This window comes from Pinus tabuliformis, chromosome 9 (genome assembly GCF_031772625.1).
Source record: "Pinus tabuliformis cultivar Carrire ecotype Pingquan chromosome 9, CPIR1, whole genome shotgun sequence".
NCBI lineage: Eukaryota > Viridiplantae > Streptophyta > Pinopsida > Pinales > Pinaceae > Pinus > Pinus tabuliformis.
Window position 1 is genome coordinate 1,883,909,548 of NC_142307.1, and position 13,139 is coordinate 1,883,922,686.

A 13,139-nucleotide genomic window follows, 5' to 3' on the forward strand; every position below is an offset into this window, starting at 1 on the left:
TGAAGCACTTGAAAAGTTTAAAGCCTTCAAAGCTTTAGTTGAAAATGAATCAGATCGAAAAATCAAATGTCTCAGATATGATCGAGGGGGAGAATTCATATCATATGAATTTTTTTATTTTTGTGAACAACATGGAATAAAAAGGAAGCTCTCTGTTGCCAAAAATCCTCAACAAAAAGGCGTAATGGAAAGAATGAACAGAACAGTTCAACAAATGGCTCGAGCTATGCTTGATGAATCTAGAACTCCTACCACCCTCTGAGGTGAAGATGCATTTACTATTGTGACTACTCTCAAAAAATCTAATGTTTGGGTAAATAGTGATCAAACTCCATATGAACGTTGTTATGGTAAACCTCCTACTATCAAACACTTTAGAGTTTTTGGAAGCAAATGTTTCATCAAAAATACTGATGAAAAACTTGGTAAGTTTTAACTCAGAGCGAACAAAGGAATTCTTCTTGGTTATTCATCCAGAAGTAAAGGATACAAATTTTATAACAAGAGGCTTCAGAAAATTGTTGAATGTATTGATGTAGTAATTGATGAAGCATGCAGAAATCTGAAACAAACAAAGGATGATGAAAATGAGGAAGATAATGAATGCTTTCCTGTATCAAATCAGAATTATATAGAGGAAGAAACCAATGAAATATCAGAAGAAGATACAACTGACAGGGGAAATAATCCATCCAGGTATGTTCAAAAGAATCATCCGGGATCTCAAATTCTAGTTGAAAAAGGGTTTGGAGTATAGACAAGAAGAACTCTTGTAGGAACTTTTAGTTATCTAGCATTACTATCCTCCATATAACCCCAAAATGTTAATGAAGCTAGCAAAGATGAATTTTGGGTTAAGGCAATGAATGAAGAACTTGACCAAATAGAAAAGAATGATACTTGGGAACTAGTTCCTAGACCTCTTGATAAAAATGTTATAGGAAGAAAATGGATATTCAAGAATAAATTAAATTAAAATGCAGAGGTTATTAGAAAAAAAACAAGACTTGTATGTAAAGGGTATGCTCAAAAGGAAGGTATAGACTTTGAAGAAACATTTGCACCTATTTCCAGACTTGAAGCCATAAGAATGTTTCTTGCTCTTTCAACTTTTCAGAAATTCAAAGTGTATCAAATGGATTGTTTGGTTAATTCAATGTCCTTGAATTGGCAATCATAAATTATTAACCAGGGTGCATAGACTGATGAAGTACAAGTGCACAATATGTGCTTAGAAGCTATTTGATTAGGTCATTATGTATTTGTTAAGATCTAAACTTAAGATAGGGGTGGTGTTTTTCAATTGTATTAGTGTCGTAACTCTTAGGGATGTTGATTAAGTTTCCTAGAAAATAATCTCTATCCAATTAGTTTGTAGATGATGTGAGAGTGATTTTACTTGTGTTATATTGTTTGAGATTTTCGATCTTAAATCTCTTTGTTGCAACCCCTAATTCTCTAAGTGCAAAAAGAAACCTATTCTATCAGCTAGTAAGGAATACTATTGAACTCAATTGTTTTAGGAGAGGTCTTCTCGGTTGTTCAATTTCTGCTCAAACAAAGTAACCCAAGCAACATCTATATTGTGGATTGATCGCACTTCAATTATGCTAGATAATAAGGAAAGGAAAGAACTATGCAGTACCAGGTGTAAAGCAAATTAGATAATAGTCTAAGATAGGTATAAAGAAAATTAAAGTTCTTATGCAGATAACAATTCGCTGGCGAGATCATTATGCAGCATTGTCACACAAAACAGAGCAATTGAAGAATTAAAGGAAATCAGATTGTATTTGATTAAAACCTGCCATTGTTTGTAGGGGCCCTCCACATAGCAGTTTAGAGCTTCAAATCAACACAACGCTTGCACACAAAAAACCAATTCTATTCACACGAAATTCACAAACTATTCATAAACATATCATTCGGCGCACACCCAAATAACAATGCAACCATTAGCTTTATAGCAGGTCTCTTGGCATAATTGTATTTAGATTTCAAGCCTAATATCTCTAAACTATCTAAACTTATATCGCTAAACCATTGTTTTGCTATTCCGAAAGCAAAACAATAAGGTTTCAACTGATCTCAGGTTTTGTTCTGTGTTAGTCCGATAGTTGACTTGGAGTTTGACCGCGATCTCCTGTGCTTCTTTTAGCAAACAGTTTCAAGTGGATGGGAAGGTACCCATGAAGGAGTCATCCATTATCCATCCACATATTTCACTGATGACCTGGAACTCTGGAACCTTGCGAACAATGAAGACAACTACGAAAGCCTGGATTAGCGGCAGAAACAAGCTGATTCGGTAGCAAATTTCAACTTTACTAAAATAATAGGGTATATAGTTAAATATGAACAAGAAAACATACTATTGCATACCTTCATAAAAACCTAGTAGATATGGCTTTATTTAAGTGATGAATATATATGAAAAAGAGATAACCATTAGGAAAAAGGGATGTCATGGTAGGACAATCTTTAGACTCTACATTCCCCTGGACTAGAGATGTTGTATGTCCTGATACACTTCTTCCTTGTCTTTTGCTTGTGCCTCTTGTTTGTCATCTCCCATTTCACTGTTTTATTTTTTTGGTAGAGATTAGAATTCTAGGCTTCCTCATTAGAATTTTTTACTTTAAACTGATTATCTCTCTCTGCATAATTCTGTTCTCTTTCTTCAGCTTGTTTTTCTTATACCACAAGCTTAGATGTAGGATTAGATTGTCACTCGTGGCAATCTGTATCTCACTCTGTGTCTTCAGGGATTGATTTTCATTTTTAAGATACCGATTCAATGTTTCTAGTTCAAAGATTTCCTGCTTCAAGACATTTGAGGTTGATTATTCATTCACCTGGTTTCTTCCTTCTCCATGGCTCTGTATTGTTTCCTTTATTGTTGTCGCCTTCCTTTCCAGTGACTCTATGTAGTCATATATTTCTTGTTGTGCAGGGTCAATTCCCAGACTATGTATCGAGCTTCCTATAGGTGAGTTGGAAGGCTATGGTGATGATCTTGGTGACCCTTTTGGGGAATTCTGAAGGCTTTCAATTGGCTCATCCTCTATTGGCTCATCCTTTGTTGGCTCAATATCTGTTGGAGTGTTCTCTGTTGGCTCAATCTCTATTGGAGTGTTCTCTATTGGCTCCTCTTCAGTTGGCTCCTTTTCATTTGGCTCATTTTCCTCAAGGTTAATGTATTATGTAGTTTTTGAGGTTGTTTGTGGAATCGTGCTCAACCTCGTGCTCCTTCTCAACCCTGGGGTTTGTGTTTTCTGCACTTTCCTCCTCTTATTCTCTAATTTTTCCTCTAGAGGAGAGGTTTTGGTTTGTGAGAATTCTTCTTTACTCGGGCTGACTTTCTTTCTTCTAGGGTTTCCCCTCTTCATTCTCTGCAAAATTTTTACTATAGGCAACTCTTCTTCTGTTACCTCTGTCTGAGTTTGAGGTGCCTATTCCTTTATCATTTCTATAGTTCTCTTTCTCCCTTTGAGGGCCCTGCTACCACTTGGTTTTTCTGGGGATTTTTCCTCAAAAAGGTTCCTTATTAGGATACTCTCCGAGTCATCCCCTATAATTTGGAGGTGAAATTTGACCAATATTTTTACCAAACCATGATGATACATGGTGTTTTCTATGCATTGAATTTTCTTTTGAACATTTGTAGCCATTTTCCTGAGGCTATTCAAGAGAAAATAGGGGAGGTTGGTATGATGATCCTCAAGGAAGTGCATCATCATTCTAACATGATAAAAATACATTTTCCCAAACCTAACCTCACAAGTGATAAACTTCTAAAGCACAAGTAATAAGTTTCTCCATCTATTTTTAAGAGCAGTGCTTGGAATACCTTTTTTGTAGACCATTGTGTCCATGTTCGGATTCTTGAGGAAAACCTTCCAATCCTCGCTCTCAATCCCTCTAATTTTAAACCATTTTTCTCGATGTTTTGGCAGCTCCGTGGCCTCAGCAATCATAGACTCCGTTACTGTGAGTTTTATGTCCCCAATTTCGGCCTCCATTCCATCAAATGAGTGCGCAAATGTCTTGGTTACCTCCTTGTGGAAGTTGCTATATTTCTGAATGAAATGCAACCATTGTTTTCTTTGCAACAACTCCGTAGTTTGTGGGTACCCCTCTAGGAACTACTTCCCTGCTGGCTCAGTTCGAACAATTACCCCCATGTCGAAGGACGCTTTGCCTCCAAGATTGGCTACCTTGACAGGAAAATGATATTGGTATGGTTTTCTAGATGGCGGAAAGATGGAGTGGCTGTGAAAGATCATAGGAGTGCAGGAACAGGGAAGAATGGATGGGTTATCAAAAGGATTATGGGAATGAATTCGACTATTAGGCACATTCAAACTTATGTTTGGTAATTAGTTTGGTAGATTTGGAACAATATCGTGACATGAATTTTAGAGTGGTGGCATATGATTTTTCGTTAGGCGTCCATTACCCTTAGGTTATAATGATTGCACTTTAGTACTATATCTTCTTACTCATACATGCTATATAACCATCCCTATTGCTAAATTAAAGTAGCACGTACCTTTAATTTTCTATTTCTATCCTTATTTGTTGTCCTTTAATCTTTTGTGTGTGCCTTGTTTTCAACTGTCCTTTAATCTAGGTCACTAAGCATCCTAGTAGACTCCAAAATTATTAGGCTGCAGAAATTTGTTTAACTGCAGAAACTTGTCCAAGCTGCGAAAAGTTGCTATTTCTACAACTTAAGAGAAAGAAAGCTTTTAGTAGATGAACTTTTTTTTTTCCTTTTGAAAAGAAAATTTGAAGTGCCAACAAATTGGTTTTCACTTTAAATTTTCTATATAGACATGCCAACAACATGGTGGTTTCCATGTTTATACAATTTTATTTATTTATTTATTTATTATTATTATTATTTTTGAAGAACAAACTGAATGAAAATTTCTAAGGTGGAAAAGAAGAAGAATTCTTCTTGACCATCTTTAGTTTTGAATTATACTGAAAGATTTTAACAAATCCCTATCTTGTTAATGGTTTCTGGTAAAGGTTGAGTCGATGTCCATTTACTAATAGAGGAGTTCTTTCTTTGTTAATAGTCCTCATTCTAACTGCACCATTGTCAAAGACATTCTCAACCTCATAAGGTCCAAGCTAATGGGTTTGGAATTTCACTTGAAATTTTTTTAATTTTGAATCAAAGAGAAGTGCCCAATCTCTTGGATGAACTTCCTTTCTTTAATGTACTTATCATGCCATCTTGACCTCTGTTGTTGCACTAGGCTGGTCCTATGGAAGGCCTCTTGCTTGATTTCATCAAGCTCATTTAATTGTGTCATCCTTTGCTTTTGGGCTTCTGACAAGTCAATATCTAACTGGACTATTGTCATATAGGTCTAGATCTAGAACTCTATTGGAAGTAAGACTTGTTTCCCATAAACAAGTTCATAGGGAGTATGTCTTGTAGTATTTCTCCATGTTGTCCTATAGGCCCATAAGGCTTCTGGAAGCTTTTCCACCCAGTCTTTCTTGTGTAGATGTAAAGTCTTTGTAAGGATAGCCTCGATCTCCTTATTTGTGGACTCAACTTGTCCATTGGCTTGTGGATGGTATGGAGTCGACTTACAAATGTTTTATCTTGTATTGGTCCACAAGCTTTTGCACCAGTCTGGATGTGAACTATGTCCCTTGATATTTTAAAATTTCCCTTGGAACACCAAAACGAGTAAAAATATCCTCAAAACGAAATGACATTACAGTATTTTCAATAGAAAAACGAGCTTCTTTAGCTTATACCCATTTAGTGACATAATCAGTACATACCATAATATACTTCTTTTGCTTTGAAGGTGGGTTGATTTGTCCAACAAAATCCAGTGCCCGTTTTCAAATGGTTCGATAAGTACATGTGATTGCAGTGGCATCTCATTTGAAAGAGTAGGTTTGCCCATTATCTGAAAACTATCACATCTTTTAACATATTCCTTGGTGTGCCTGAAAATGGAAGGCTAATAATATCCTAAAAGCAAGATTTTGTAAGTAGTTCTCTTGTCAGAAAAGTGTCCTCCACATGGCTCATCGTGACAAGATTTTACTATCTTTGGTATTTGGTCTTCCCAAACACATCTTCCGATGATGAGGTCTAGTCCTGTCTTATATAATTCCTCATTTATCCATGAGTAGGACGTGCTGTTGTGGACTATTCTTCTTTTTTCTCTAGGAGATAAATGAAATGGCATTTTTCCTATGACCAAAGAGTTAGCAATATATGCATACCAAGGTGATTTAGTAGATATTGCAAAAATATATTCATCAAGAAATTTATCTTCTAAGGGTCAAATATTGTTTACATTTTGTATTCTAGATAGAAAATCGGCAATTGTGTTCTATTTTCCTAGCTTATCTAGAATGGTTATGTTGAATTCTTGAAAAAGTAGGAGCCATCTAGTTATTCTTCCATTAGTGACTCATTTATTCATTAGGTATCTAATGGAAGAATGGTCTGTGTGGGAAAAGGTTTCATAGCCAGTTATATAATGTCTGAATTTATTAATGGCATGAATTACAGCTAAGAACTCCTTGTCAGTTACAATATAATTTAAATATGTAGGGGTTAAATTTTTTCTATTATAATAAATGAAATAATGAGTGAGATCTTTTTGTCCTAAAATAGCTCCTAAGGCTGAATCTGAAGCATCTGTTGAGATATGGAAAGGCAATTTCTAGTTAGGTCCTTTCAAGATGGGTGCTTCAGAAATTCTCTTTTTCAATGTTGCAAAGGCAACTTGGCATTTAGAATACCAACTAAATTCACAGTCTTTGGTGAGTAATTTAAACAGTGGGGATTCAATTTTTTGTGAAGTTTTCTATAAATCTTCTATAGTATCTGGTAAAACTAAGAAAACTTCTAACGTCCTTTTGAAAACTTGCACTGATAACTTGGAGATGACTTTCACCGTAGATGAGTCTACCTTAATTACGTCTCTAGAAATATGGTGACCTAAAACAACTCCCTTGTTAAACATCATGAAACATTTTTCATAGCTTAATGAGAGGTTTGTTTCTTGACATCTGTTAAAATTGGAAACTAGGGCCAAACTCCATGTCGGTCACCTTATTCATGGTTGATAATATTTTTCCTAGATTCCTCTCATAGAGAGGTCTAGGATTGATCTAAAGATCATCTGATTTCGATAAGTATTTATGGAGATATGAATTTATTTTAATTATGGAATAATTATCAAGCCGACTAGAAACTCATGTCAGTTGAGAAGCCCAACAGACGAATATATTCATCATCAAAATTTTTATATAAATACAGGAGGTCTTTTCCTCATTTGGCTACACACTTCTCGATCCATCTCTCTCTCTCTTCTGCACAGAAAAGAGTCTCTCTCTCTCTCTCCTACGCAGATAGGTCTCTCTCTCACACGTGAGAAGGAAGGACACAACTGATGCCGGTGATGTCGATGATGCTGATGCCAGTGATGCTGGTGATGCTAATGCCAGTGATGCCAATGATGCTGATGCTGGTGATGCCGATGATGCTGATGCTGGTGATGCCGATGATGTTGATGCTGGTGATGCTGATGCCGGTGATTTTAGTGATGCTGACGTCGATGATGCCGATGATGTTGATGCCGGTGATGCTGATGGCGGTGACGCCGATGATGCTGATGCCAGTGATGCCAATGATGCTGATGCCAGTGATGCCAATGATGCTAATGCTGGTGATGCCGATGATGCTGATGCCACTGATGCTGATGCCGCTGATCTAGGGTTTGCTGCTACTACTATAAATTAGACTTTTGTACTATTTTTCTCTGCTGAATTATTGAAGATAAAAGAAGATTTGATTAAAGGGTTTCCCCATATTGGGGTTTGTCCCTGGCTAGCTGCCACATATTGTGTCTCTTATCTTGGCTTGTTTTCTGTTGATCGTTTAATGTTCTATCTGCACTTTACTTATGTACATGTGATTGCTAATCTGTGCATAATAATAAGAAATATAAGTAAACTGCTCTAAGCATAGAACATACCATAATTCAAAAACATCTTATTAATACTTTCTCCCAGTTTTATAGCGCTTCAATGAAAGAATCCCCATAGACTATCAAATCATCCATGTACACTTCCACACAATCCTAGATAAGGTCAGAGAAAATTCCAAGGACTACCCTTTGGAATGTTGTTGGAGCATTACATAACCCAAAGGGAAGTACCTGGTAAGCATAAGTTCCCCATGGAAAAGTGAATGTTGTTTCATCCTGATCTTCAAGGGCCACCTGAATCTGGTTGTATCCACTAAACCCATCCAAGAATGAAAAATATTTTTTCCCTGCTAAAGTATCTAAGACCTGGTCTATGAAAGGTAATGAAAAGTGGTCTTTTAATGTTGCTTTATTCAACTCCCTGTAATCGATGCATACTCTCCATTCTCCATTCTTTTTACGGATGATTACTTGGGGTGAAACCCATTGAATGTTAGATATTAGATAGATGAAATTTACATTTAATAATTTCTGCAATTCTTCCTTAACAATTTCTTTAAGATTTGGGTTCATTCTTTGCTGAGGCTGTCTAAATGGTCTTGCATTTTGTTCAATGTAGATATGATGTATGAAAGTTTTAGGATCAATCCCTCTCATGTCAGTGTATTCCCATGCAAAAGCAGAAGAATGTTTATGTAAAATTTCTATCAATCGTTTCTTTTTCATGTCTTCCAAGTTTTCATTGACATTTAAGGTTTTTCTTGGAAAGATTTCTATCGAGGAATTGCCAAATTTTTCCATGGACAATAATGATACTTGTTTAGAGGAGAGATATTCATTTCGACTACACTCATAATGTGAGGAAGATTCATTATTTTCTAGTAAATTTAAAAGTTTGTCTTCCTCTTTTACCTGTTTAGTAACAAAAATAGGTTGTATATCTTCTCCATCTTCTATCTATTCTTCAGTTTCTGTATCTACTGTTGTTCTTGCAGGGGGATATAATGTAAATTTCTTTGTAGAATTTCCATTTGAGATAAACATATCACCTGGCCTACATTTGATAAAAGCATTTGCTGTAGCCAACCAAGGCCTTCCTAGAATTAATGGATGCCCTCCGAAATTGTTCTTGGGTGTTAATACCATGAAATCAATAGGATATTCCCAAGAATCTAAAGATACACAAACATCCTCTAACACACCATCTGGTTTAATAGCAGATCTATCTGCTAATTGCAATAAGGTTGGTGTGTATTGAAGGTTATGAAGCCTAAGTGTGTCCATAACTTGTTTGCTCATTATGTTTATGGCTGCTCCTAGGTCAATCAGTGTGTTTGGTATTTCAGTTCCATTGATGTGAATTTTTACAATGGGGCTTCCTAGGTCTAAATATTTTTGAGTTGTCATCTTCCCCATCATAATGTTTGCAATTTTTCTGACTAACTGAATTCTTTTTTTACCTTTTCTTCTTCTCCCTGATCGTTGTGTACTTAATTCTTAATTGTTTTTGCAAAAATTGGTATTTACTTTATGGCTTGTAATAAAGGAATCTTAATACAAACATTTCTCAATTCATCCATCATATTGTAATCAAGCAAGATAATTTGTTTCTCTACTCCTTCATCAATTTTCAACCTTTCTCAGAAAGGTGTTTAACTGATATTGAATGTTGTTCTATGATAGGAGCATCTATTGGAATTTCTTCTATTTGTTTAGTTTCTTTTTGAGAGAGAGAAGTCTCCACTTCTTATGATTTATTTTTATGTTTTTGAAGATCAGATTTTTTTATTTATTTTTTATTTTTTTTATTTTTTTTTCTGAATGACAACAAGAGGGTTTTTTAGTAATACTCTTCCAGACCTCAATTGGACATTTTTTTAGGTCTAGTGGGTTATCACATAATTTTTAGGATTTTGACCCTCCATGTTGTATACTGGTTGCTGTGGTCTCTTATTATTACGATTTGGAAGTGGTTGAGTAGGTAGTTGATTTGATTTTTGTGGAAATGGTAGGGAAAGTTGCGGGTTTTGATTCTATACTAGGACTTGTGGCAATTGATTAGCTTGAGGAATTTGATTGGACAGGGTTAAGAATTGTGGTGGAAGGTAGGATGGCAAATATTGTTGTTATTGAGCATAGGCTCCATAAGGATTTTTCCATCCTTGATTCCAAGGTTGTGATTGTGGTAGAGCCCAAGGCTGCTAGGATGATTTCTAATTAATTTGTGAAAGCTAGGCAAATTGTTGTGGTCTAAATCCTTGTGATTGATTTGGTTGGGGGTTTTTCCATGGTATTTTGGCTATAAAGTAGAGAGGGTCTACTGGTTCTGAGATTCCTTCATCATTGAATACAACCTTAAGACCTGGTAAGGATGGACATTCCTTTATATCATGATTATCTGCACATATGACACAGGTTTCTATGGCTTTTGAGTCTAAGGGACATTCTCTCAGAGCATGTTTCTTCCGAAATTTGGGAGAAAAGATAGATAATGCAACATTTTAGGAATTTTTCTTGTTTTGTATTTTAAGGGTGTCTATTTGTCCACTTAGGCTCCCTAAAATATCTGTTTTAAAGGTGTCAAACATATTTCCTATTTCTTCCCTACTAACTGTCCCAGCTGTAGACTTGTTTATTCTTGATAATAGAGGGTCTCTAGGACTCTTTCCAACTCTTGCTTTTCCCCTTAAGATATGTACACATATATCACAAATATTTGCAAATGGTAGTTGGGAATATCTCCTTTTCCAGTTAGGTTAAGGAGATCAATCCATTAATCTTTAACGGCTCTGAGTAAAAGAGCTTTTGGGGTTTATTCATCCAAATTATCCATTTTTTCTCTTTTAACATTATAAATAAACCTTTCTACCAAGTCTTCAAGATTCTCATCTTCTTTTTGTGTCATTTTGAAGACTTCATATTCAAGGTTACTAGGCATACAATAATCTCTATACTTGCCTAAGAAAGCCTCTTTCATCTGTGCCCATGTTGTTATGGAATGCACTCCTAGACTCATGAACCATTTTAATGCTGAGTCCTTTAATGTGGTGGGGAACAATTTCAACTATTGAGCATCATGTAGATAGTCATATGATCTACATAATACTTCAAATTCGAAGAGAAATGTCTCTGGATATTCGTTTATTTTCCCGTGGAAATTAGAAAGAATCGAGGGTGATATATTTTTCATTGTAGGGGTTGTATCTTCATCAAGAATAAGGAATCCCGAAGGATCTTGATTTCCTCTGCCTCTACCCCCTCCTCTACCTCTACCTCTTCCTCTTCCTCTACCTCTAATCCTATCTTCTTCACCATGGATATTGTGTACTTCTCCTTCCCCTTCTTTAGCCATGATAGATTCTTTGGAGCTAGCATAGTGTTCTTCTAATATTTCTGGTTCCTCTATCAATGGTTGTTCAGAATAAGTTTCCAATTCCTCTTCTTCACTAGGAATTTCTAATTCTTCTCCCAAAATTTGTTCACCAGTGGGGGACAGAAAGATTACTCCTGTGGTTGGGGATGTAGGATTTTCTTCAATTACAGCTTTAGTAGAAGAAGTAGGTGAAGTTCTGGATTGAATTTCTGATCTTGAGACTTCAAGAAGTCTTTGTCGACCTCTAAATGGAATTTTGGTTTGAGTAGGGGGTGTGGAAACTCGAAATCATGGTGGAGTGAGTGGATTTGTGGGAATTAAACTTCTTCCTCATCCTACAAATCTACCCCTAGAGTCTCTATCCCTACGCATGTCATGTTTTAAATTAATGATGGTTTTGTTTTTTACTTCTAATTGTACTTCCCCAGCAACGATGCCAAAATGTTTGGTCAATTCAATGTCCTTGAATTGGAAATCATAAATTGTCAACAAGGGTGCGTAGACTAATTAAGTGCAGGTGCACAATATGTTCTTAGAAGTTATTCATTAGGTCATTATGTATTTGTTATGATTTGAACTTAAGATGGGGGTGGTGTTTGTCAATTGTATTACTGTCATAATTCTTAGGGATGTTGATTAAGTTTCCTATGAATTAATCTCTATCCAATTAGTTTGTAGATGATGTGACAATGATTTTACTTATGTTAGATTGTTTGGGATTTTTGATCTTAAATCTTTATGTTGTAGCTCCTAATTATCTAGGTGAAAAAATAAACCTATTCTATCAGCTATGAAGGAAAATTATTGAACTTAATTGTTTTAGGAGAGGTCTTCTTGATTGTTCAACTCATGCTCAAACAAGGTAACCCAAGCAACATCTATATTGTGAATTGAGCACACTTCAATTATGTTGGATAATAAGAAAAGGAAAGAACTGTGTAGTACCAGGTATAAAGCAAATTAGATAACAGTCTAAGCTAGGTATAGAACAAATTAAAGTTCTTATGCAGATAACAATTGGCTGGCGAGATCATTATGTAACATTGTCACACAAAACAGAGCAATTGATGAATTAAAGGAATTAAAGGAAATCAGATTGTATTTGATTAAAACCTGCCACTGTTTATAGGGGCCCTCCAAATAGCAGTTCAGATATTCAAATCAACACAACGCTTGCACACAAAAAACGAATTCTATTCACATGAAATTCACAAACTGTTCATAAACATATCATTCGATGCGAACCCAAACAACAGTGCGGCCATTAGCTTTATAGCCAATCTCCTTGCATAACTGTATGAATATTTCAAGCCTAATATCTCTAACCTATCTAAACTTATATCACTAAGCTGTCATTTTTCTATTCTGAAAGCAAAGCGATAAGGTTTCAACTGATCTCGAGTTCTGTTCTGCGTTAATCCGACAGTTGACTTGGAGTTTGACCGCAATCTCCTGTGCTTATTTTAGCAAACAGTTTCAAGTGGATAGGAAGGTATCCATGTGGGAGTCATCCTCTATCCATCCACACCATTTCTTTTGACCTATAACTCTTGAACCTTGCAAGCAATGAAGACAGCTACAAAAACCTAGATTAGCTATGGAAACAAGCTAATTCGGTAGCCAATTGCAACTTTAATAAAACGATAGGGTATACAATTAAATATGAATAAGAAAACATACTATTGCATACATTCATCAAAACCTAGTAGATTTGGCTTTATTTAAGCGATAAATATATATGAAAAAGAGAGGATCATTAGGCAAAAAGGATGTCATGGTAGGACAAT